The sequence below is a fragment of the Panthera tigris genome, chromosome B2 (genome assembly GCF_018350195.1).
Source record: "Panthera tigris isolate Pti1 chromosome B2, P.tigris_Pti1_mat1.1, whole genome shotgun sequence".
In the NCBI taxonomy this organism is placed as follows: domain Eukaryota; kingdom Metazoa; phylum Chordata; class Mammalia; order Carnivora; family Felidae; genus Panthera; species Panthera tigris.
The window spans coordinates 3602557-3623828 of NC_056664.1; the positions used below are offsets into that span (position 1 = coordinate 3602557).

Sequence of the window (21272 nt, forward strand, 5' to 3'; positions counted from 1 at the left end):
TCGGTATCCCATTTTTGAGACAGGGGCGCAAGTGGGATTAATATATTTTAATGAGATTGGCGCAAAATTAGCAAATGCTTTCTGTTGATAAGCGGAATCTCTATCTTTTGAGCTGATTCCCAAAATGGGCAGAAAGTCCTACCCATTTCCCCCACCTTGTCTGTTACTTTTAATTCTAGGATTTTTGTTTCTCTTCTATTCGTGTTCTCCACCCCTGCAGCGCATGAATGCCACCTGGGAATTTTTAAAACTACCAATGCCTAGGTCGCACCTTCAAAATGGCCCAGGCAGAGGCGCGTTGTAAAACCCGCCCAAGTGATTCTGTGTCCACCGACTTTCCTCAGGCAGGGTTCAAAACCGCTGTTACACAATTAAACCGAGAAGGGGGAGTAGTGCCCCTGAATCCCGGAATTTCATCCGGCCCTGACACTGTGGGCGGCTGCCTGCAGTCGAGCAGGAAAAACACCGTCCGGGAGACTCACGACTCCAATTCCACCAGGGGGCGCGCGTGCCCCACCGATTCCCCGCAGGTCGCGTCCTTCCTACGCAGGTACCGTCCTTCCTTCCCGGGTCCCGGGTCTCCCCGGTGGGAGAGTGCGGACGCGTCAGCGGACCCCCAGCCCCGTAGGGCCGCCTCTGCTCCGCCTCGGCCGGGCCCAGGACTTCTCTGCGGCCCCCGCTGTATGTGAAGTGTGCGGCTGAAGCCTGTCTGATCGCGCGTATTAGTCGTCGTTACAGAAACCAGTAATTTTAAAAATTAGATTCGTTGTACAACGGGAATAGTCTTAGGAGACGCACATCGGGGATGTATGTAGCTGAAATGCACCTTTTTGAGGGTGAGGATTCAAAAAAAAAAAAAAAAGGACGCAAAACACGAATTCCTTCGAGCCGGATTCGAACCAGCGACCTAAGGATGCCCGAGAAGCTTTCCACTACAGTCCTCCGCTCTACCAACTGAGCTATCGAAGGAATCACACTGCTGAGCGTTCCCGCCGAGGATGCCTTCTCTGCGCGCGCTTGGGAGCCCGTAGGCGCTGGTCCCTTCGCTCGGCCGCGTGGTTTACGGGTTCGCCTTGGCCGCGTCCGCTCTTCTGTTCTTAATCCCGCGCTCCTTCGCGACGGACGCTCCAAGGTCCACTGCCCTGGACGAAGAAGGAAACGGGAGCCTCCACTGGTTTGCAAAAAGCAAAATAAAATAAGGAGGCACAGAAACGGCTAAGGACTTAGCGAGGAGCGTTTTCTATGATGAGGAATGCATTTCAGTAACCGATTTTGACTCAACTTAGAAATAGGATTTGAAGGGACTTAAATTCTAACAGGGTCACTAACAGAAGGAGGGGGAGGAGGAAGAAAAGAAGTAGAGGGTTAAGCTCTCCGAAACGCTAAAATGTCCTTTCATTGACATTTGTCTTTGTAGACAAATGGTTTACCACACGAATTCTGAACTCGGCAAAAACATCGATAGGGAGCCAAAACTACGTTTTTAAATTCTTCTCTATCTTCACGCAAGGTAGAAACTAATGTCTTTCAAATACTAGTTAATTTTGCCAAGTGTGAGGTTCTGACCGAGTTTTCTGTGACTGTCTGAAGGTCAAAAAGGTCGGTTACTCTCTTGTTAATGAAATCGACATCAGGAATGTTTTGTCCTTCTTCACTTTCCATTAAATATCATTACACTGTCACCCGATGGAACCACACAGATGGGGCAAATGACCCCCCTTGGGCAAGTAGATCATGGAGACCACCTGTGGGACAAAGAAAAAAAAAATTTTTTTTTTCTGAGTAAGAATTAAAAGCAAGTTAATCACTTAATTTGGCCATTAACCTCTTCGAGTCTTCACGAACCATCTACTAGAAGAGAGGACGGTCTGAATGAATTACATATAAAATTTTATCTCCACCCTAAGCCCAAATTGACTAAATGTTATTTTATAGGTGTATTTCATAGTATCCATTTTGTCAAAGCACACCTGTCAAAAAGTTAAATGCACCGAAATGTTATAAAAAGCTGCCTTGCATTTTGTCCCGCTCCACGTGAGAAAAGATTCGGAGATGAAAAAGACGGGCCTGAAGGGAGCCTTGAGAGAGGGGGGCAGGTGGCGGTACAGGCGGTAGATGCGAGGGACGCTGAGATGTGTATGTACAACCTGTATTTTTGTAGGTGAAGAATCTTGCCTGATTCATGTATATGAATCTCTAACATTCCTTTCTATAGATCTGCAAAATAAAATGCAACCCGGGGTGAAACCGGGAAAAAGCAGGAAAGTTTTGGGGTCCCTTTACGTCCTTCGGGAGTGTTCTCAGACGCAGGTGAGCGTGCGCGCGCCGAACTCCCGGACGCGACGGTCGGAAAGCGGCGGGAGTTCGGGGGACCGGTCGGGGGGCAGGTAGGCCCACCCAGGAAAGGAAAGCGCGCCAGGGACCCCCTCGGCCGAAGGGGCTCCACACGGCCGCGCCCCGACGGCCGTTTTGGGCGCCCGCCCGGGGGCACTCGCTCGGCCGCCCACTTTTCTGGCTTCTTCACCCGCCCCCTCCGGACGCCGTGCTCCCTTCCTCCAGGTCGGGAGCCGGGGCGGGGGCAGCGGACCGCCGGGCCGCACGGGGGGCGGGTGGCCGGGGGTCACGTGGCGAGCGGCGGTCACGTGGCGGGAGGGCGTGGCGCGACGTGCGGCGGGGGCGACCGGGGCCGCGGAGCTCTGGCAGCTCCGCCCGACGCCGGGCCGGTGAGCCGTCCTGAAGGTTCCGTAGTTCGCGCTGTGCACTGCGTAATTTTCCGTCAGATAAAGGTCCTTTCGTGTCAAGTGGGGCCCACGCTGCCTAGCGACAGGTCGCTCTTTCCTTTGTCCCTGCAGTAAGGTTTCCCGCGCGCGCGCTGGCCGCGGGCCCCGCGGGCTGAGCGAGCTGTGACCCCGCCCCACATCCCGGGGAGAGGGGGGTGGGGGGCGTGCGGTAGTGACCCTGGCGGGGGGGGGGGGGGGCAGAGACCGGCTCGCCCCAGGTGCAGACTGCGTGTGTCCCGGGGGGAGTGCAGAGCCGCTTCTGTGAAATGTGCTTTAAAGGTCACTGCGTTGTAAGACTGCAAGAAATGTATGTGCATTGAACCCTCCTGTAGGTAGGCTCTGTTTAACACAATATAAAAGTAAATAACGAATTTTTGTGGTAGAAATTAGGGCAACAGACATTCAGTAGCGTGTATGGTACAATGGAAAGAACAAAGGCTTTGGGGCCACTTAGGCCACTTGGGTTTTTTTTTTTTTTTTTTTTTAATTGAAGTATCATAAACAGTGGTATGTTAGTTTCAGGGATACAGTGTAATGATTCAAAAATTCTATGCACTACTGTGGTCACTATGATGAGTGTAGTCACGATCTGTCACCAGACAATATTACCGTAATCGTATTGGCCGTATTCTCAACGCTGTACTTTTCACCTCCCTGATGTAATCTTATACCTGGAAATTTGTACCCCTTTATCTATTTCACTTATTCTCCTGCCCACCTCCCCCTGACAACCACAAGTTTGTTCTTTGCAACTTGGTGTATTTAAAAGTTTGCTTTTTTGTTGTTTCTTTGTTTTGTTTTGAGATTCCACATATAAGTGAAAGCATATGGTATTTGTCTTTGAATTATGTCCTCTAGGTCCATCCACGTTGTCACAAATGGCGAGGTCTCATTTTTTTTCTGGCTGAGTAATAGTCCATTGTATGTACATAGTACATCTTCTTTATTTGTTCCTCTATTGATGGACGCCTGGGTTGCTTCCATATATGGGCTACTCTGAATAATGCTGCCATAAACATAGGCGCGGATATACCTTTTCAGATTAGTGTTTTCATTTTCTTTGGGTTATTAGCCAGTAGTGAAATTACTGCGTCATAGGGTACTTCTATTTCTAACTTTTTGAAGAACCTCTACTGTTTTCCACAGCGGCCGCGCCAATGTACGTTCCCACCAACAGTGCACAAGGGTTCCTTTTTCTCCACATCCTCGCCGACACTTGCTGTTTTCTTGCCTTTTTGACTCTAGCTGTTCTGACAGGTGGGAGGTGATCTCTCACTGTGCTTTTGATTTTCACTTCCCTGATGATGAGTGATGTTGAGCACCTTTTCATGCGTCTGTTGGCCATCTGGATGTCTTCTTTGGAAAAATGTCTGGGTCCTCTGCCCATTTTTAATCATATTGTTTAGGGTTTTTTGGTGTTTGAGTTGTGCAAGTCCTTTATATATTTTGGATATTGGCCCCTTATTGGACATGTCACTTGGAAATATTTTCTCCCGTTTGGTAGATTGCCTTTTCACTTTGTTGATGGTTTCTGTCACTGTGCAAATGCTTTTCGGTTTGGTGTAGTCCCAGTTGTTTACTTTTGCTTTTGTTTCCCTTGCCTGAGGAGACAGCTCTAGAAAAATGTTGCCTGCGTGTTGCCGTCCAGTTCTCCGGGCACCATTTGTCGACAGGCTGCCTTTTTCCCATTGGATATTCTTGCCTCTTTTCTCCTAATGGGCCAGATACGTGTGGGTTTATTTCTGGGTTCTCTATTCCATTGGCCAATGTGTCTGTTTTAGCGCCAGTACTATTCTGTTGTGATTATTACAGCTTCGTAGTGTATCTTGAAGTGTGTATATGTTATATAATGTACATGGTATACAATATGCATGTTATATATGTATATATGCATATATATATCTTGAAATATGAATTTTATGGGTTTATGATACCTCCAGCTTTGTTCTTCTTTCTCTAGATCGCTTTGACTCTGGGGGGGGGCGGGTCTCTTGTGGTTGCATACCCATTTTTTTGCATATTCCATGAAAAACGCAGTTGTGTTTTGATAAGGCTCGCTTTCAATCTGTAGATTACTTTGGGTCGTATGGAGATTTTAACAAGATTGATTCTTCCAGTCCGCGAGCGCGGAACATCTCTCCATTTGTCTGTCTTGCCTTCGGTCTCTTTCATCAGTGTTTAAACAGTTTTCGGAGTATGGGTCTCTCACTTCCTTGGTGAAACTTCCTAAATTTATTCCTAGGTTTGTTATTCTTTTTGGTGCCATTGTAAATGGAATTATCTTCATAATTTCTCTTTCTGTTACCTCATTAGTGTTCGGACCACTTAGGCCACTTTTGAATCCTGTCTCTTCCCCCCTTTGTGACCTCTCTAACTTCCCCATGCCCTGTCCAGAATGGGGGTGATGATAATAAAAATAATACAGGTCCTAAGAGGTATTGTCGTGAATATCCTACGAAATAGCATTCGTAAAGCAAAGTGTATGGAGTGAACTCAGTCCCCCCACCCGCTCATGCAGGGGAGCCCTCACAGGGCGCTTTGAAAGGTTTTCATCTGGGCCACACCTTTGGGTAAGTCAGAGTGGAAAGTTCAAGAATATACCACATGAAACAAAAAGGTAGCAATAGTTGCAGCAGTGGGGGCAGTGCTTTATCCTTCATGAAACTCCTGTGTGACAGGCCTGAAAGAAGGAGGCAGCTTGACGCATTGGTTTCATTGTTCTTTGGCGCCATAGTTTAGGCCTCTTTCCCAGAGGCCATGCCCTCCAGTCCAGTCACGTGGACAGATCTCTTGAGCCATAATCTCTGAAAACTGCTGCAGTCCTTCCTTACATTTTCCTTATTTCCTGTTCAGAAAATGATACTGTCCTTTGTTTCTGGAATGCCGAGGCGGTTGTCCCCGGGCTGCTTGCACAGATCAGCGCGCGTGCCTAGAGGGTTCTTCCTTTCTCCTGGACCTGTGGCCTCTGACACGTTTCCTCCTTTCTTCCTTTCCTCTCCTCACCTAGCGAGGCTTCCAGAAGCACACCTGACTGACAGATTGCTGTTGGAGCTTCCGGAACAGGCTGAACTAGAACCTCCTGTTCACAACAGTGCGGTTTTGTCCCCCTTTGCGCTTTCTCAGAGACTGACCTCCCGAGTTCGGATCTGTCTCTGGGCTTACACAGCCTCGTAGTCGGTGCCCTCAAATTACTCGCTTCTTTGTATTTTCTTTTGTCTTTTTCCTACCTGGCTCCATCCAGCACCATTCCAGCTCTAGTAATGAACAGTCTTGCGTTCCGCTTCCTGAGTATCTGTCCTGAGGAAAAGCCACTGTAAGGCGGTTTTTTAGCTAATTTAGTCATGTTTATCATACACTGTTAGATGTATAGAAGGTGGGGTTGAGTTTTGTACAGACAGTGCAGCTAAATCATTCCTTCAACAACTGTTTGACTACCTACCGTGTGCCAGAGAAGCTTCCGAATTCCAAATGCCACAGTGTGTTTTGGGTGGGGTTTTTTGGGGGGGGGTCTCCCCAAAATTCGTGTGAAAGCTTTACTGAAGTTTACACGGAACCCTCAGCGTGGCTGTATTTGGAGTAAGGAAGTCAATCGGGTTAAATGAGGTCACGGGGATGGGGCCCCGATGCAGTGGGATTAGTGTCCTCACCGGAAGGGAGCTCACCCCCCTCGCCCTTCTGCGCGGGGACACGATGAGAAGGCGACGTCCACAAACCAAGAAGAGAGCTCTTACCAGAAACTGAATCAGCTGGCCCCTCGACCTTGGACTTCTCAACCTCCAGAACTGAGGAAATAAATCTCTGTTGTTCAAGCGCCCAGTGGTGTTTTGTTTTGGCAGATTGGCATAACAAGACCCCTCCGCCCCGCCAAACACCCTTTGCAGTTCAAGTGTTTTATCGAAGCAGTTAGGTTAGCTGCTCAGGGACAGCCTTGGCCTTGGAGGTGATGCCACAGGTCTCAGATTCAGAAATTCAATTTTCAAGTATGTCAATTCAGTTTTAACAATATAGCCAAGGACTAGTAAGAATAGGAAAAAGCAGTCTGTTCCAAGCAACTCAAAGGTTGTTTAGAAGCCAGAAATGCAATAAGTTCATTGACAATCGGGTATGTTTATTAATATTAGCACTATTTGTTTTATCCGTGATAACCCAGTATAGTCCTCGAGGCACCCCAGAAGCCAAAACATTCAGCAGGGGCTGCGGGGCGAGGAAAGGCGGTTCAGGCTTTCCACTAAGACTTGGGGTTCGTCTGCCCACAACATGTGGTCTGGAAATCCTCAGTGGTTGTAGACTCTCGCAGGTAGAACATCTGAACCAGATACGAGGTCTTTGTTCCTCGGATTTTGCTTGGTAAACCCGGGTGATTTCGTAACTACCCAGTCCCGTCACCGTCACCTACTTCTTTAAACCCGTCACGCCAAGCCCCTTCGTTTCCTAGCGCCAGCTCAAACACAGCTGGGGGTTTCACTTCCCCTGAATCAGTTACATTCTCCCAGTGGGGAGATGACAGGCTTCTTGAAGGCCCGGACCACGTTGCGTGTGTGTTTTCATCCTGAGCGTCCAGCACGAGAAGGGTGTTCATCCATTGGTTTGGAAGACAGTCAAGGTCAGTGTACCCCTCTAGGAAAGTTCCTTCTTGTTCATCCATGTCATGTCGACTCTTGATTCTCGGTGTCATTGGGTACACGACGACGGGATCTCCAACCTCTGGGGAATCCACGTGGCGAAAAACATGTGACTCCCGTGCCCAACGACAGATGCAGTTGAGCGGAGCAGGTGAAATGCTGAATAGTTTGGGGACTAAGTGTAACATCACGGGGGGCGAGTGACCGATCAGCGATAGTCATCCAGGCGCCTGGGTAAAGAGACAAGGAAGCTTTGGAAGGGTCGCGTGGAGAGCGGTAATTGGCGGTGACTCCACGGCGCCCAGAAGCAGGCAGTCTTTCCACACCGCGATTCCGCGGGGCTGGCGCCCGCTCAGTGGGGCACAGCCAGCCAGCAACACCGGCGTCTTTACAGCGACACCAGCAGTGTCACCGTCTCTTTTTGCTCTGATTATACCCTAGCCGACCTTCCATACGAATTTGGCCTACGCACGTGCACACACACACACACACACACACACGGTCCCCTAACAGTTTGTTTCTTGGTGTACATCTACCAAGTCGCCCTCTGACTTTAAAAGTTTTTCTTGACTGTCGTTCGCACCCCCAGGAAGTCCCAGAAATCAGGCCACTTCTCCGCTCCTGCCCTGTGACCCCTCCGGGCTGACTTGACACCTTTGGTCACCAAGAGCCTCCTGACGAGGTCTCCTTGTGACCGCTATTGTCCCCTTGAGATCTGTTCCCGTCGCGACAGCCAGTTATCCTTTTCAGAGGTAGGTTAGACCCTGTCACTCTTCTGTACAGACACTTCTGAGACGTATTCCTGCCTCACTCAGCTCGAAGTCCTGACAGCCTGCAAGCTCTCACATTTTTTGAGACCACACGGCCACAAACACGCCTCTGCCTTCGGCCTGAGTCCTCTGTTTAGAAACTCTCCTCGAAAATGACACCGTGGCTCCTGTTTGCTCAAAAGTCCCCTTCGGGAAGCTTCACCTGACAGCCCCGTTTCCTGCTGCAGCGTGCCCCGACCTGATCCCAGCACCCTGACCACGCTCTAACGCCGCTTTTCGTTTACTTGTGTATTTACTACGCGGAATGTAAGGGGCAGGGGTCGTTGCTTTGTCCACCGATGAATCCCAACCCCCAGAGCACCTCCTGACACAGAGTGGCTCTCAGTGAGCGTGCAGAACGAACAAAGGGACGAATGTGTTTCATTTGGGGGAATCGGGACCCCATCCCTGCAGAGTCTACGTGCCTGGGAAGAGGAAGGGCGAATGGCAGAAAAGACCCGCGACGTCAAGTTTCTGAACCCGAGACACCGAGAAACAGGGCTTCCGGTAAGATGCTGACCCCTCGTGGTACTCCAGCCGGGCCAGGCCACCGAATCCGTCGTGTTAAAATGAAACGAACCCCCTCGGAAGCCCTGGTTTCTAAAGCATCGGAGATTCAGCTTCACTAGGGCCGAGCTGGGGCTCAGGAATCAAATTCGCAAAGCTCGCCAGGTGACTCACATGTCCAGCCAGATGTGGATACTCAAGTGAGAGCATTTTCATGAGTTGTCCTGAGGCCTGAAGAGAACATCGGGTCGAGGTTAGGGAAGTGAGAGGAACATATGTGGTTCGTTGTGCTTTTAGAATCAATGAAGAGCTGTGTATGTGTGTGGTTTCTCCATCACGGTCATGGGTGTTTCATCAGTCACTGCCAGTGAATCCACGAACGCTTCAAAGGAATGATAAAGTAAGACAGGCGTGATGGAATTTTCCTAAAGGGACATTTGGAAAAGTCTTGGTCAGTTTGACCACGGGAATGGTTTTCAAGTCAGTCAGTGGTGGCAAAATCCACCCCTGTCTGGGATAATATCGTCCATGCACAGAGCTGACTCGACCTAGTCCCAACCAGCATGGATTTGTAGGAGGAAAAAGAGGACACAGTGAGCGAACCTCGGTGGCTGGACTGGGCAGGTTTATTCTAGAGGGTGGAGAGCTCAGAGGAGTTGGGGGTAGAAATGCAGTTTGGCTTTTGAAAAACAAGCCGAAATAGTTAGATTTTATTTTGTAGGCAGTTGCAGTCTATTATGGACTGTTCGGTACCTTCCACAATTAGGAGGTGTATTGTGCTGTCTGGGTGCAGGTGATCAGAAACCGAACCGATGTGTGAGGCAGTGGAAATAACAAATTCGCCTCCCATTATTCCGGAATGACACTTGCTTGGGCCAGAAAGTGGAGTCGTGGATCTCAAAACTCTGCTTGGACATTGTCACCTCTGACCTCTGCCCATCAGACTGTTCCCTGTGTTTGGATCGTTTTTTTCTCCACCTTCAGACTTTAGCTTTGCCAACATCTCTGCGTCCTTCTCCCTCCATCCTAAGCCTTTTTTCGTGCTTCAGAATCATCCGAGGAGCTTAAAAATACAAAGCTCATGCCCTACCACAGACTTGCAATGTCAAGACAAAGCTCTAAGAGGCCAGAAAAATGCATTCCCCGCTAGGGGGCGATGAGGCCCACCTCTGCAAGAGTAAGAGAGCACGTTAGGCGTAGCTGAGCAGAGCCGTGAACCGCGGCCGCTCCCGGTGATTCCATCATTCCACACATTTAAAAGCGTTGACCTCCCAAACTCCTCTTGCTTGACATTGGGGGGGAGCCTTGCTTCGGAGGTGAGTGGACAGAAAAGGAGAATACACGTTGAAAGGAAAAGGCAACCGCCCAACGTGGGGCTCGAACCCACGACCCTGAGATTAAGAGTCTCATGCTCTACCGACTGAGCTAGCCGGGCAGTTGGTGTCAGGCCTTCCCCAATCTATTATGAGCACATACGAATTCTTCTTGGCCCTGTTGCGACTATAGGGCTCCAGGTCTTGTCTGATTGTTTTTGCCTTCCAAAGAAGACGACGTGAAAGTCAAAGTATATAAGCATTATCTGTTATTCTTGCTGTGCAAACCGGCTCACTTTCGCTACCTCGCCCCCCCCCCCCCCCCCCCCCCCCCGACCTGCTGCGAATACGGCACAGAAAGTTTCCCGGATCCGAGGGCCGGCATCTCTGGGTGCTGAGCGAATCACTCCAACCCTGGCACCCCCATCGCTCTTCCAAGCCCAGGCGCCCTTGCGCCCTCTTTGTGGCCCAACGAGGCACCTCTGGCTGTGGCTGTGGCCCCGCAGGCAGTCTCTGCGGGTTTCTCCTCCCACCGCTTGTTCATATTTTGTACTTCCCCACCATCAAGGCTCACACACGCAGAGAAGGGAAAGGGGGTGCAATTTCATTTTAATGTGTGTTTTGTTTACCACTGACCTCAAAAGTTCACTGAACATAATAGATGGTAAACAAATACCTGCTTAGTGAATGTACCAAGAGCACCCCCCGGGGAAGCGAGAAAGCGTCCCCTCCCAACGAGGAGGCAGAACCTCAGTCTCCTGAAGGATTGGGCGGGGGGAGATAGTCACCCCTGTGCGAACGAGGAAAGCCGAAATATCCTGGACGAAGGTTGCCAGAACCCCAACTCTAGAGCTCATTGTCTTATTTTTCCACAAAAAAGTGATGAATGAACGATGGATGACACTGAATGGAGATGTGACCATCGTCTTCCTGCACTTTGATCGGATCGCAACCGTGGAGTTGGAACTAACTTGGAGAACCAGAAACATCTGCCTCTGCGAGAGTCACTTTAGAGCCGATGGAACACCGAGTAAAAGCCAAAATTAAACAGTGTTTGTTTCTTTTTTAGTAAAAGTCACTTATTGGGATCCAGAGCGTATGCAGCGAACGCGTTTTCACGTGAAGGCCGAGTGGTTTCATTGAACTGTAGCTGCACCTGTTTTTCTGTAACAAAACAAAACAGGGCTCGTCCGGGATTTGAACCCGGGACCTCTCGCACCCTAAGCGAGAATCATACCCCTAGACCAACGAGCCGCACGCTTCCTGGCTCTTCTGAATATATTAAATATTTAGTGAATTTCTTTATTTTATCTTTTGCATTTCATTCATATTTGGGCAAATGTAACTACCACCGACCCTTACTCTGACCCTCCGGCTCTGTGGCTCCCAGAACTTCGCCGGCTCATCTCGCGACCCAATAATCCCTGTAAGGAGTGAACGGAGCCTTGTTTCTCAAGGGCCGCCGGCCCATCCACTGTAAGAAAAGACCGTGGCCGCTGAGAGGGCAGCAGAAGCCGGTGCTGCTTGTCACCTCGCGGAGCCGGTCTGTGGGACGACCCCCGGCCGGCCCCCTGCTCCCGGGGTCCCCGGCAAGTAGCCGGAGCGCGGGCGTGGCTCGGAGGGCCGTGGGGACGCGGGGTCGAGAATTCAGAGGAGATGAGCTGTGTGGGAAGCGGGGGACACCGTTAAGGAGCCGAAAGCCGGCCGTGGCGGAAAATGAGGCGGACACAGGGGCGTCCCGTCCAGAAATGGCCAGAACGCAGGGGCCGCGGGCGTCGGCAAGCCGGGCCCCAGGACGCGGACGGAAGCAGGGTGGGTTGTGCCCGGCGGCTTGGTCCTTCCTCACGGGGCCATCCATTCAATGAGGACAGCGGGCTTCTCTGCACTCGGGTTCCTCCCCCGCCTGCGTGACCAGCGCTGCCTTCAGTCCGCACGGACGCGAGCCCGCGCCGCGGTGATTCAAGACACTTGTTTCCTGACTCTTTTCGGGGGCAGCGTTCGGCGACGCCGTTTTCCTCCTAATGAATTGAATCACCCCTACAGCGTCCCGGTGCCCTTCTGCTTCTCGGGGCAAACTCTCCGAGCGTGCCCGCTTGCCAAGGGGCGCGCTCGGGGTTCCCCTGGGGTGGTCTGCACTTGGAGCAAAAAGCCGCTGTCCTCCCCCGGACCGTGGTCCCCCGCCGCCGCCGCCTCTCCGGGGGACACAAGGGGAGGTCAGCGTTCAGGGCGAGTAGACACCGAATAGAAAACGAACCACTGGCCCGTACGGGGATCGAACCCGCGACCTTGGCGTTATTAGCACCACGCTCTAACCAACTGAGCTAACCGGCCAACTGCGACAGGCCCCTTTCCAAAGTCCTTACAAGAATGTACTCTGGTTATTGTTTATTTTTTTTATACTGTAAGTAATGTGGTGTATCCAAGACGTCGAATTTGGCCCCACCGACCTAGACTTCGTCCTTCTCCCAAGACTCATCCTACTTTCTTCCTGCGGTGACGCAGCAACGAGGTGGCTAGCAATACCCCCTTATCCTCCCGCCCAACCCTCTGTATTTTCAGGCCAAGATTATCTCTGCCTTTAAAGGCCAGCCAGATACTACAAATAGCCTTTTACTGGTAGGCCCTGGGCTGATTGGCAGGCTGCTCCGCTTAGGCCATCTCTTCCCTTGGGTGTTTTTTTTTTCTCTAAGTTGCCAGTTTTATCGGTTTCAGATAAAGATTTCGCAAAATACCTTACAGTTGTCCTGTTTCCCTCTCTACACACATGATTCTGTATGCAGTGGCTATAAGAACGCCTTAGAAAATTAACGAAGACGAGGATACGAAGTCTAATGATTCCACATTATAAAAACATAGCCACAGCTTCTGATGGTGCAGGGAAAACGGTTTGGAGATGCCGGGGATCGAACCCGGGGCCTCATACATGCGAAGCATGCGCTCTACCACTGAGCTACATCCCCAACCACACAGAGCGTCTCTTTATAACTCTTCCCAATTCTTTCAACCTTATTTTTTTTCCCCCCAGCAATTAAGATTTTCTTCAATACTAAAGTTAAAGTTTCCTTTATTGATTCAGCAAAATCATGAAATGGTTAAGGGGACAACATCAGTATTCCGAGCGGAAGAAGCTTTCCAGCCATCGGACCCTTGTCAAGCACTTAACCTAGCGACCAAAGGAGGGAACCAACTACTGAAAAATCTACTGAGAGAAAGGAGAGAGGACCTCCAGTTTAAAAGTTTCTTTCTTTCCTTTTTTCCTTTCCTTAAGGACGGCTGAGGGGCACTGCAGCCACGTTAGGCCGACTATGGGCTGATAAGATCGCTGCAAACTTGCAGCTGAACTGAGAGAGGAGTGGAAGAAACGAATGAGCCCCAGAACAAGGGATATATGTTTACTTGAAGATAATAAACTGGCTCCAGAATTAACTACCCAAGGAAGGCCTTCCGCCTAGATAAAAGGGTACTAGTAATACAGGGGGCTCGAGACCGCACAGAGCAGAAGGTCTTCTAGGGTCACAGTTTGCCTTGGGACTCAGGGCGTCCAGGGCTAAAATTGAGAAGCTTTAGTCACCCCACTCCCCTCTCGGCCACTCCCACAATCCAGAGTTTCCAGCCCAAAGCCCTAAGCGGGCTTCCAGAAGGATGGACCTCCTCTCCTCACGCCTGGCTCCGGAGGCTGAGAAGATCAGGGAGGAGTGGGGCAGCAGAAGGCCTCCTGCTTTCTCTTGGACCCTTGTTCCCAGCCCCTGGAAATGTTAGGGTGCCCTAGAGTTTGCAGGGCCCGTTTTCAGTGATCACGAGAATCTCATGCCCAAACTGTGCTGGACCGGAAGGACACCCACTGAGAAGATGATTGAGTAAACAGAGATACCTAAGTAAAGCTGCGACTGGTTTGTTTGTTTTTGAAGTCCTGAAGTTTCAATTCTGTGACGGAAGTTTCCAGGGTATATTGTTCGGGAACTTTGAAACACCTTAATAGATGCCAAATTATAAAGAACGGGAGAGGGAGCATAAGCCCCAAGTTCAAGACAGTGTGTGTCCGGGGGAGATGAAGAGATACGACCCCGGCGGGACACACGAATGTGGGTCATTATCTGTCTAAGCTGAGAAATGCACACGCGGACGTGCGCGGTATTCTAACTGGTGCCCTTTAAAGTGCATACACGTGTAAGGTGCGAGCAAAAGTGGACGCCGGGTATGTGGGCACTCTGTATGTTTTTGCAACCTTTTGGCACATCTAAAACTACTCAAAAATTAAAAGTTTATCTAAATTTAAAAAGTTAATAAATAAATAAAGACAGCGGAGACCCAGCACAAAATCAAACCGCTTCCTCTGGCTCTCGACCCGTATTCAGATATCCAAAGTGCCGCCTAAAAGGTGATTTAATTGCCCCTTAAAAGCGCCGGTGTCATGTTGGCTTCCTTTGGAAAGTGCTCTATTTGGGCCCAAATGTAGAATATTTGAGATATTTCTCTGGGAAGCCTAGAAGCTTCCCAGCAGAAGCTTCAGAATTCTATACAGTATAATATCTATCTAATATTGATCTATGCCATGTATATAGAGAGAAAGAAAACATTCAGGGCAATATTATAATTCATATAATATAGTTAGGTCAGGGTATTAAAGAAGACTTTCATTGTGACTGAGTTTCTATGCTAATTAGGGTATTAACAAGCATTTTGTGAATGAATAGCTCCAAACCAGAATCACCAGTGAAACTTCTAAAAGAATTTTCTCCTTCAAGTTTGCAGATAAATTGACTATAGTTGATGTGTTGAGGGAGCAGCATGCGAGCCCGGATAGCTCAGTCGGTAGAGCATCAGACTTTTAATCTGAGGGTCCAGGGTTCAAGTCCCTGTTCGGGCGTTAGCACTTTTATGTCGTGTTTGTTTTGTTTTTTCCCGTCTCCATTCCTGCATTTTAATCCCAGTAGATAGTAACAGGAAGGAAGATAATCTCAAATCACAGGCTCTGATGTCACTAAAAAATGAGAGGGGATTCTGAGCACAGCACAGAATAACCTAGGACCTGTTCAGAAAACAAGAAGGGCCTTTCAGACAGGTGTCTAAGGCACACACACAAAACATTTCCTCCAGAGCACAAGGGAAAGTCTCATTGACAATGGTCACAAGTTATCAAAAGTCAAACTCTTATTTGAAAAGCAACAAAAGCACAGAACTGTTCCCTCTGTCCCACGCCGGAGGGCTCCTCTCTGGTCCGCGGCTCTGCTCGGCTCCGGGGAAGCCCAGGTAAACTACTGGGCTGTAGCGTCAGCACTTAGAACTCAGGGGCTGGCGGCCTCGGCTTCCACACTTTCTTGGCCATGACTCGTTTGAGCTTTAGTTTACATCTGGACCCAGACATACAAATGTAGGAGGAAGAAAATGGCCTGAATTACCACTTACTCTTACGCATTCATTGCCTTCTGATAGTTCAGACTCTATCCTCTTCTTTCCAATGCTGGAGGCCACACACCATTAAACTGATTTTGCTCCCCCCTCGTTGGGAAACACGGGGCTTGGAGAAATCATAAAGATGAAATGTGACATATAGCACAAGGTGACGGGTCCTGTGCTGCATAACCTGTCCCTTGCCCTAAATCCAAGTCCCCTCTCCTAGAGTGACCCCAAACCTCAAGTCACCCGAGCTCACTGCCATCAACACCATCTCTGCCCTGCTAGGAACCACGGAAGGAACGAACTTGAAAGCCCCTGAAGGAGACTCCGTTTGGGAATCGCCCAAAGAAGAAATTTCATCCTAAGTGATCCAGAGAATGACAGAGAAAGGGGATTTTACAATGCTATGAAAAAAATCACCAAAGTTGCTACAAAACCTCTGGAAAACCCTAACAGAACACTTCTTGTCCGGTGCCTTGGGGACACCGTAGGCAGAATGTCAGCTTCATAATATGAGGGCCTTGAGCTCAGTCCTCAGAGAAAGTATAGCACTTTGCAAAAACAAAACCAAACACAAAAAACAAAACTGCAGAAGTAATCCAACATGATCGTTACTCTTATTGCTATTAGAGTCACACAAGAAATATCTTCTCTAAGCGCCTGTCGCTTCATAGAATTTTTTCCTGCCTATAAGGAAACCCACTTGGGTTGTGACCCTACGACGTTTCTTTATAACACTCACAGCTTTTTCAAAAGAAAAAAAAAAAAAAAAAACCTCCATTAACTTGACCTAAACACAACAGGGCAAGCGTCTCTCACAACCTTGTAAAAATAGGCAGCGGGAGGAAGTCACAAAATCGAATATTAAATCCAAACGGATCGCAACATGGTCTCAGGGCACCAGGCAGTAAAAATAATAAATGTTGAGTGGCTACACTGTTCAGGAAGACGAAGGACCTACCAGACATCAGTCAGTGCGTGTAGTTAGACGAGAGTCAAAAGGTTTCCTTTTCTCGGTCTTTGGGGGAAGCTTGGGACGGAAAGAAAAGGCAACCCCTTGAACTTGCACATCTTGCACCCTGGATCTTTAGTGGGCTGAAAGGGCAGCCACACGGTGGGTGTTACCTGGGCTCCAACAACAGGAATCCACCTGCTGCAATCGCTCGATTGACCGACTTGCCAAGAATGTTGTTCCAGTTCCAGTAGGCAAGCAGCTCATATAAAATTATAAAATGGCACTGGATTAAGTTAACAGACGAACTGTATTTCCATTCTACACTATTGTCCCCATCTCTTAACGGGTTTCCATCGATTTTCAAACACCGAATACTCGACTAGTCCTCATCATTTGCTTTACCAGACAAAACCACATGTGTGGCTGGCACCCTCCATTCAAGAGACCCAGCTACCCTGAGGCTGGTGCCCAGAGGAAACAGCTACTAGAAATGCCCATGGGTCGTCTACCCTTCTGTTGGACAGGTGAGTTGAGGCGAACAGTCAGATTTAAACTCCCCAAGCCAAGCTTCTTTTCTATTGTTTATTGAAATGTAAAACACACAGCAAGAGTATACAAATAACAAACGTAGATCTCAATAGCTCTGTGGATGTTCTTTGATGCTTCTGGTCTATTGAGGAGAACATACCCTCCACCAACTCATCCAGTCTCTGAAGACTTTGTGAAAGAAAGAAAGAAAGAAAGAAAGAAAGAAAGAAAGAAAGAAAGAAAGAAAAAGAAAGAAAGAGAGAAGGAGGGAGGGAGGAAGGAAGGAAGGAAGGAAAGAGGAAGGAAGGAAGGAAGGAGGAAGGAAGAAGGAAGGAAGAAGGAAGGAAGAAGGAAGGAAGGAGGAAGGAAGGAGGAAGGAAGGAAAGAAAGAGAAGAAAGAAAGAAAGAAAGAAAGAAAGAAGAAAGAAAGAAAAGAAAGAAAGAGAAGAAAGAAAGAAAGAAAGAAAGAAAGAGAGGGAGGGAGGAAGGAAGGAGGAAAGAAAGAAAGAAAGGGAGGGAGGAAGGAGAGGGAGGGAGGAAGGAAAGGAAGGAAGGAAGGAAGGGAGGAAGGCAGGGAGGAAGGAAGAAAAAGAAAAAACTCAACTGGTGAAGCAACTCAGTGTTGGGACGTAATCCTTCATGAATCTCTCACATTTCTTCATGTAATGCTAGCAAGGCAATGAATGCCCCCTTTGTTCTGGATTTTCTTTCCAAGGATGCTTGCACAGCAAACACTCTTGGAAGACAGAGACAATGTCTCTCTAGAGCAATGGACAGGCGTGCTTACATCCATGGGTTTAGGGTTTCTCTCTTGTAACAGAATCCACACGTGTACAGATGCCATGGTTTTGCCCTCTGCAAACTAGAGCCAGGGAACCAGAGGAAAAAATGCTGATAATCCAGTTATTGCTACTACTGGAATAATAGACTTTCCATTGTCTCGGACCCAGGAGTCTCGTGAATTACACCAGCGTCCGTGAAACTGCATATGGCAGGTTTAGCTGGCACGTTGGGTAAAACTTTGGACCCTTCACATTTCTTGCAACTCATCAACCCCACGGTCCCTTCTTCCTTCTGCATATTCCTTACCTTGGTTAATTACACAACCACCCACATGAATCCAAAGCTGGAAGTTAGATGCCTTCTCAGACTCCTTTCCTTTCCTCGCCCCACTCCTCCGTATCCAACCCATCACCAAGTCTACCCTTTAAATACTCAAGAGGAAGTGGGGGCAGAGAATTTTGTGAAAAGTTCATTTCCTTTCCTGCTCCCATCCCATCACCCAAATTCTGGCTCCCGCCATCTCCGTGGGGGTATGACAATCATTTTCTAGCTATCTTTTTCAGCAAAGGGGACAGCTGATTTGCTACTTCCTCATCTCTAGGGCTGAATAAAGCAGTAGATTTTCCAGTCAGGAAACCTCTCCTTCCAACACCCTCCCTCCAATTCCACCATCCAAAGCCCAAGTGACACAGAGGTTTTTGTGAACTGCAAGTCTGGACAGGCTTTCCCCCAGGGCTGAAGCTTTTAAGACAGACAGGATAAAATCTGAAATCCTTTGCAGGAGAAAGGCCCTTTGTGAACTGCTTTGTGCCTAATGTATTCTCCCCCATCCCATGCTTCTTTGCTTTTGTGCGTTATCTAACCACAGCTTAACGGGTCGCTGCAGGGGCAGTGGAATCAAAGGTGGTGCTTAGAGCTAAGTCCTTTGTGCAAAGGCTCCTTTAAGTCTTTCTTCGCAGGGATGTATGATTTAGAAACTGTGGAGCCAAACCTCGGAGCTTTTCACTTGTGTGTTTTTTTTTTCCTACTTTTCCTCAGATGGGAGAGCTTTTTCTCCACCTCTGGAGAAAGGCCTTCTCACTCTCTGTTGAGGACAAGGCCCTTGTGCCTGAGCTGTAGCCGTGGCCACGATCGAAGCTCTCTAAATGCTGAATAAATCAGGGGATTGCCCCCTAAAATTATGTCATCATGCCTGAGTCCCCCCTTTCTCCTCACTTTGCAACCCCCGACTCCCTACACCCACCGAATTTTCCCTTCCTTTATCCCGCAGCTGGAGGGGGCGGACAGCACTCCTTAGCACTCACATCTAAAGGCATTCGTACACACAAGTAAATGCAGATATGTTATTTATTTAGTCCATAGCGGATTACACATTTAGTTCGATGCATAAGTAACCGAAGTTCACACAGTCAATAATACTCTATTACACAGCTGCAAGTTTTGCTAGAGAGTAAATCTTGAACATGCTCATCACCCAGAAGGTTTTTTGTCCCTGTGTAAAATGACACACGTTGGCCACACAATGGCAGCGATCATCTCACAAGGTGCACAACCACCGAGTCCCTACGTGGGGCGGTTGAAACTAACACAGTATTCAACTGTACCTCGGTCAAAAAGTGAATTAAAAAATGCCTGAAGCCATGGGCTCCACGCTGATTCATTTTGGGGTCCCTCCAACACTTCATGTGATCGGCTTTACCCCGGTTCCCCGAAAGAAACCTGAACGGGCACGAGCAAAGCAATAGTTAAATTGCCACTATCCACTTCTCTGGGGGGCCCCTCAACGGGCCAGACACCGCGTTAAGCGCTTTTGCACGGTTTCTTACCTTGGGGACTGGTGAACATTTGCACCTTTCAGATCTCCGAGCTGGAGCTGAAATCTGGCTGTACCCTTACCCTAGGAACGTAGGGAGCCAACCACCGTCAGGAGCGTCTGTGGTTCCGTCACCAGCAGAAGTCACAGACATTTTCCCACTGAGGAGAACAAAGGCGGGAGAAATGTGGCTTCAATTACACCTTCTCACGACCTGCATCCACTGCTAGACGCCTGAGGCCCCCAGAACGGAGCTCAGAAAGGAACTCACCGCTGCCTTGCTGTCGCTGTTGTATTGAAAACAAAAAGCAGCCTTATCTTAACCACAGCCAGGCCCCCAAGGCCCTGTAGGCGCTGCATTCAGCGGACAGAAATTTCCTTAGAGAATCAGGTTATCTCTACCTTCCTGCCCTCTGCAAACCCAAAAACAGAGAACCCGTCACTCCTAGCAACCCCAGGGCATCTCTCCCTGTCCGCGGGTCCTGTCCCCGGGCGGTTATATACAATCACCTTTTGGCACCCAAGACGTCTCCAGACTTGTTTCTTGGCCGTTGGCTCACGACCCCCGAACCCCGCCCCCCAACCCCGGCCAAACCCATCCAGGGGCTCGTACTTGAGACAGGATGCCCGTTATCTACACCGCAGGCCTCACTATCTCCAAGTCTCACGGACGGGACGGGCCCCGGGGGGCGGCGCCAGCACGGGAGGCTCTGAGCAAGAGAGGAGGAAACGTGGGAGACCAGCCCCGAGTCCTGAACATTCTGTCCCCCGGTTCCCAACCGGCGGTGAAACATGGGGGAGGGGGGAACCCAACCCCTCGGGGATGGCGGCTGTCCTCTCTGTCTCTGTCTCTCTTTGTCTCTGTCTCTCTCGAGCCGCTTGCTCTGGTGTCTCGAGATCGTACTTTTCCCTTTAATAAACTTTCCCGCTTGTGTGGCTGGTTGTGCTGCACGCGTGTCCTTGAATTTCTTGTGACAAGACCAGTACCCTTCGGGGACTCCTTGGGTGGGTCTTCCCAGTTCACCCCAGGGGTGGGTGGGTGGGTGGGTGGAGGCCCCAGGCCCCAGGGTCTTCCCAGTTCACCCCGTAACAGAACTGGGAGGGACAGGGGTGGATCCAGGAAAATACGTTTCCCTCCTTCGGCTTTCTAGCTCTGCCAGGACCATTGACTCACTTTCGAGGGTCAGAAGTGTCATTCTGGAAAACTCTGGATCGCTCGTCTATTTGGTGTCAGACACCCACATGCTCAAAATATTCACAGACCAGGGTGTTAATTGAGGAATTTGCAGACAGGAAAAGTGGGCAGAGAGGTTTCAGGGCTGATATATTATTTCCTAATTTGCTCTCCCCGCTTAGAAATATTTGGCTAAGACCGTAGCCTCTTTGTACAGAAAAAAGTAACAATAAATAACCCTTTCTAATAAATTCCATATGACCACTTGATGAGGGAAACGAAGGCAAGAGAAATGCAGTTTAAATCTCCTTGCCGCTGGCAGCCGACTGCTAGATGTGCAGACCGTGACCTTGAGGACCTCATGGCCGCCCTGCTGCCTTAATGTTTTTGTTTCATTAAAGACTAAAAGCAACCTTACCTTAGCAGCTCGCCCCTCAACGTCCTGAAACCTTGCTTCCAAATTCCTTAGAGACTGACTTATCCTCACCCCCACTGACTTGAAAGTATGTAACCAGTCACTCCTCACAACCCCGGGGGCAGCCCTCTCTGCCCCCGGGGTCCTGTCCCTTTGCTGTAGTAAAATCACCTTTT

General features: G+C 49.3%; 1 long non-coding RNA gene and 6 other non-coding genes across 7 annotated transcripts; 1 reads left to right on the forward strand and 6 right to left on the reverse strand.

Annotated features, from left to right (window-relative positions):
- Positions 1-879: 879 nt before the first annotated feature.
- Positions 880-969, reverse strand: TRNAY-GUA. The gene is given in 2 exon segments: positions 880-915; positions 933-969. It is a non-coding gene; the product is annotated as a tRNA-Tyr (tRNA).
- A 9111-nt stretch (positions 970-10080) lies between these two features.
- Positions 10081-10153, reverse strand: TRNAK-CUU. Its single transcript has one exon. It is a non-coding gene; the product is annotated as a tRNA-Lys (tRNA).
- A 676-nt stretch (positions 10154-10829) lies between these two features.
- LOC122238530 lies at positions 10830-20062 on the reverse strand. Its single transcript, XR_006217455.1, has 3 exons — positions 20018-20062; positions 19521-19668; positions 10830-11195 (listed from the first exon to the last, which is right to left on the reverse strand). It is a non-coding gene; the product is annotated as an uncharacterized LOC122238530 (long non-coding RNA).
- TRNAP-AGG lies at positions 11214-11285 on the reverse strand. Its single transcript has one exon. It is a non-coding gene; the product is annotated as a tRNA-Pro (tRNA).
- Positions 12289-12362, reverse strand: TRNAI-AAU. The gene has a single exon. It is a non-coding gene; the product is annotated as a tRNA-Ile (tRNA).
- TRNAA-CGC lies at positions 12920-12991 on the reverse strand. The gene has a single exon. It is a non-coding gene; the product is annotated as a tRNA-Ala (tRNA).
- TRNAK-UUU lies at positions 14826-14898 on the forward strand. The gene has a single exon. It is a non-coding gene; the product is annotated as a tRNA-Lys (tRNA).
- Positions 20063-21272: the final 1210 nt, after the last annotated feature.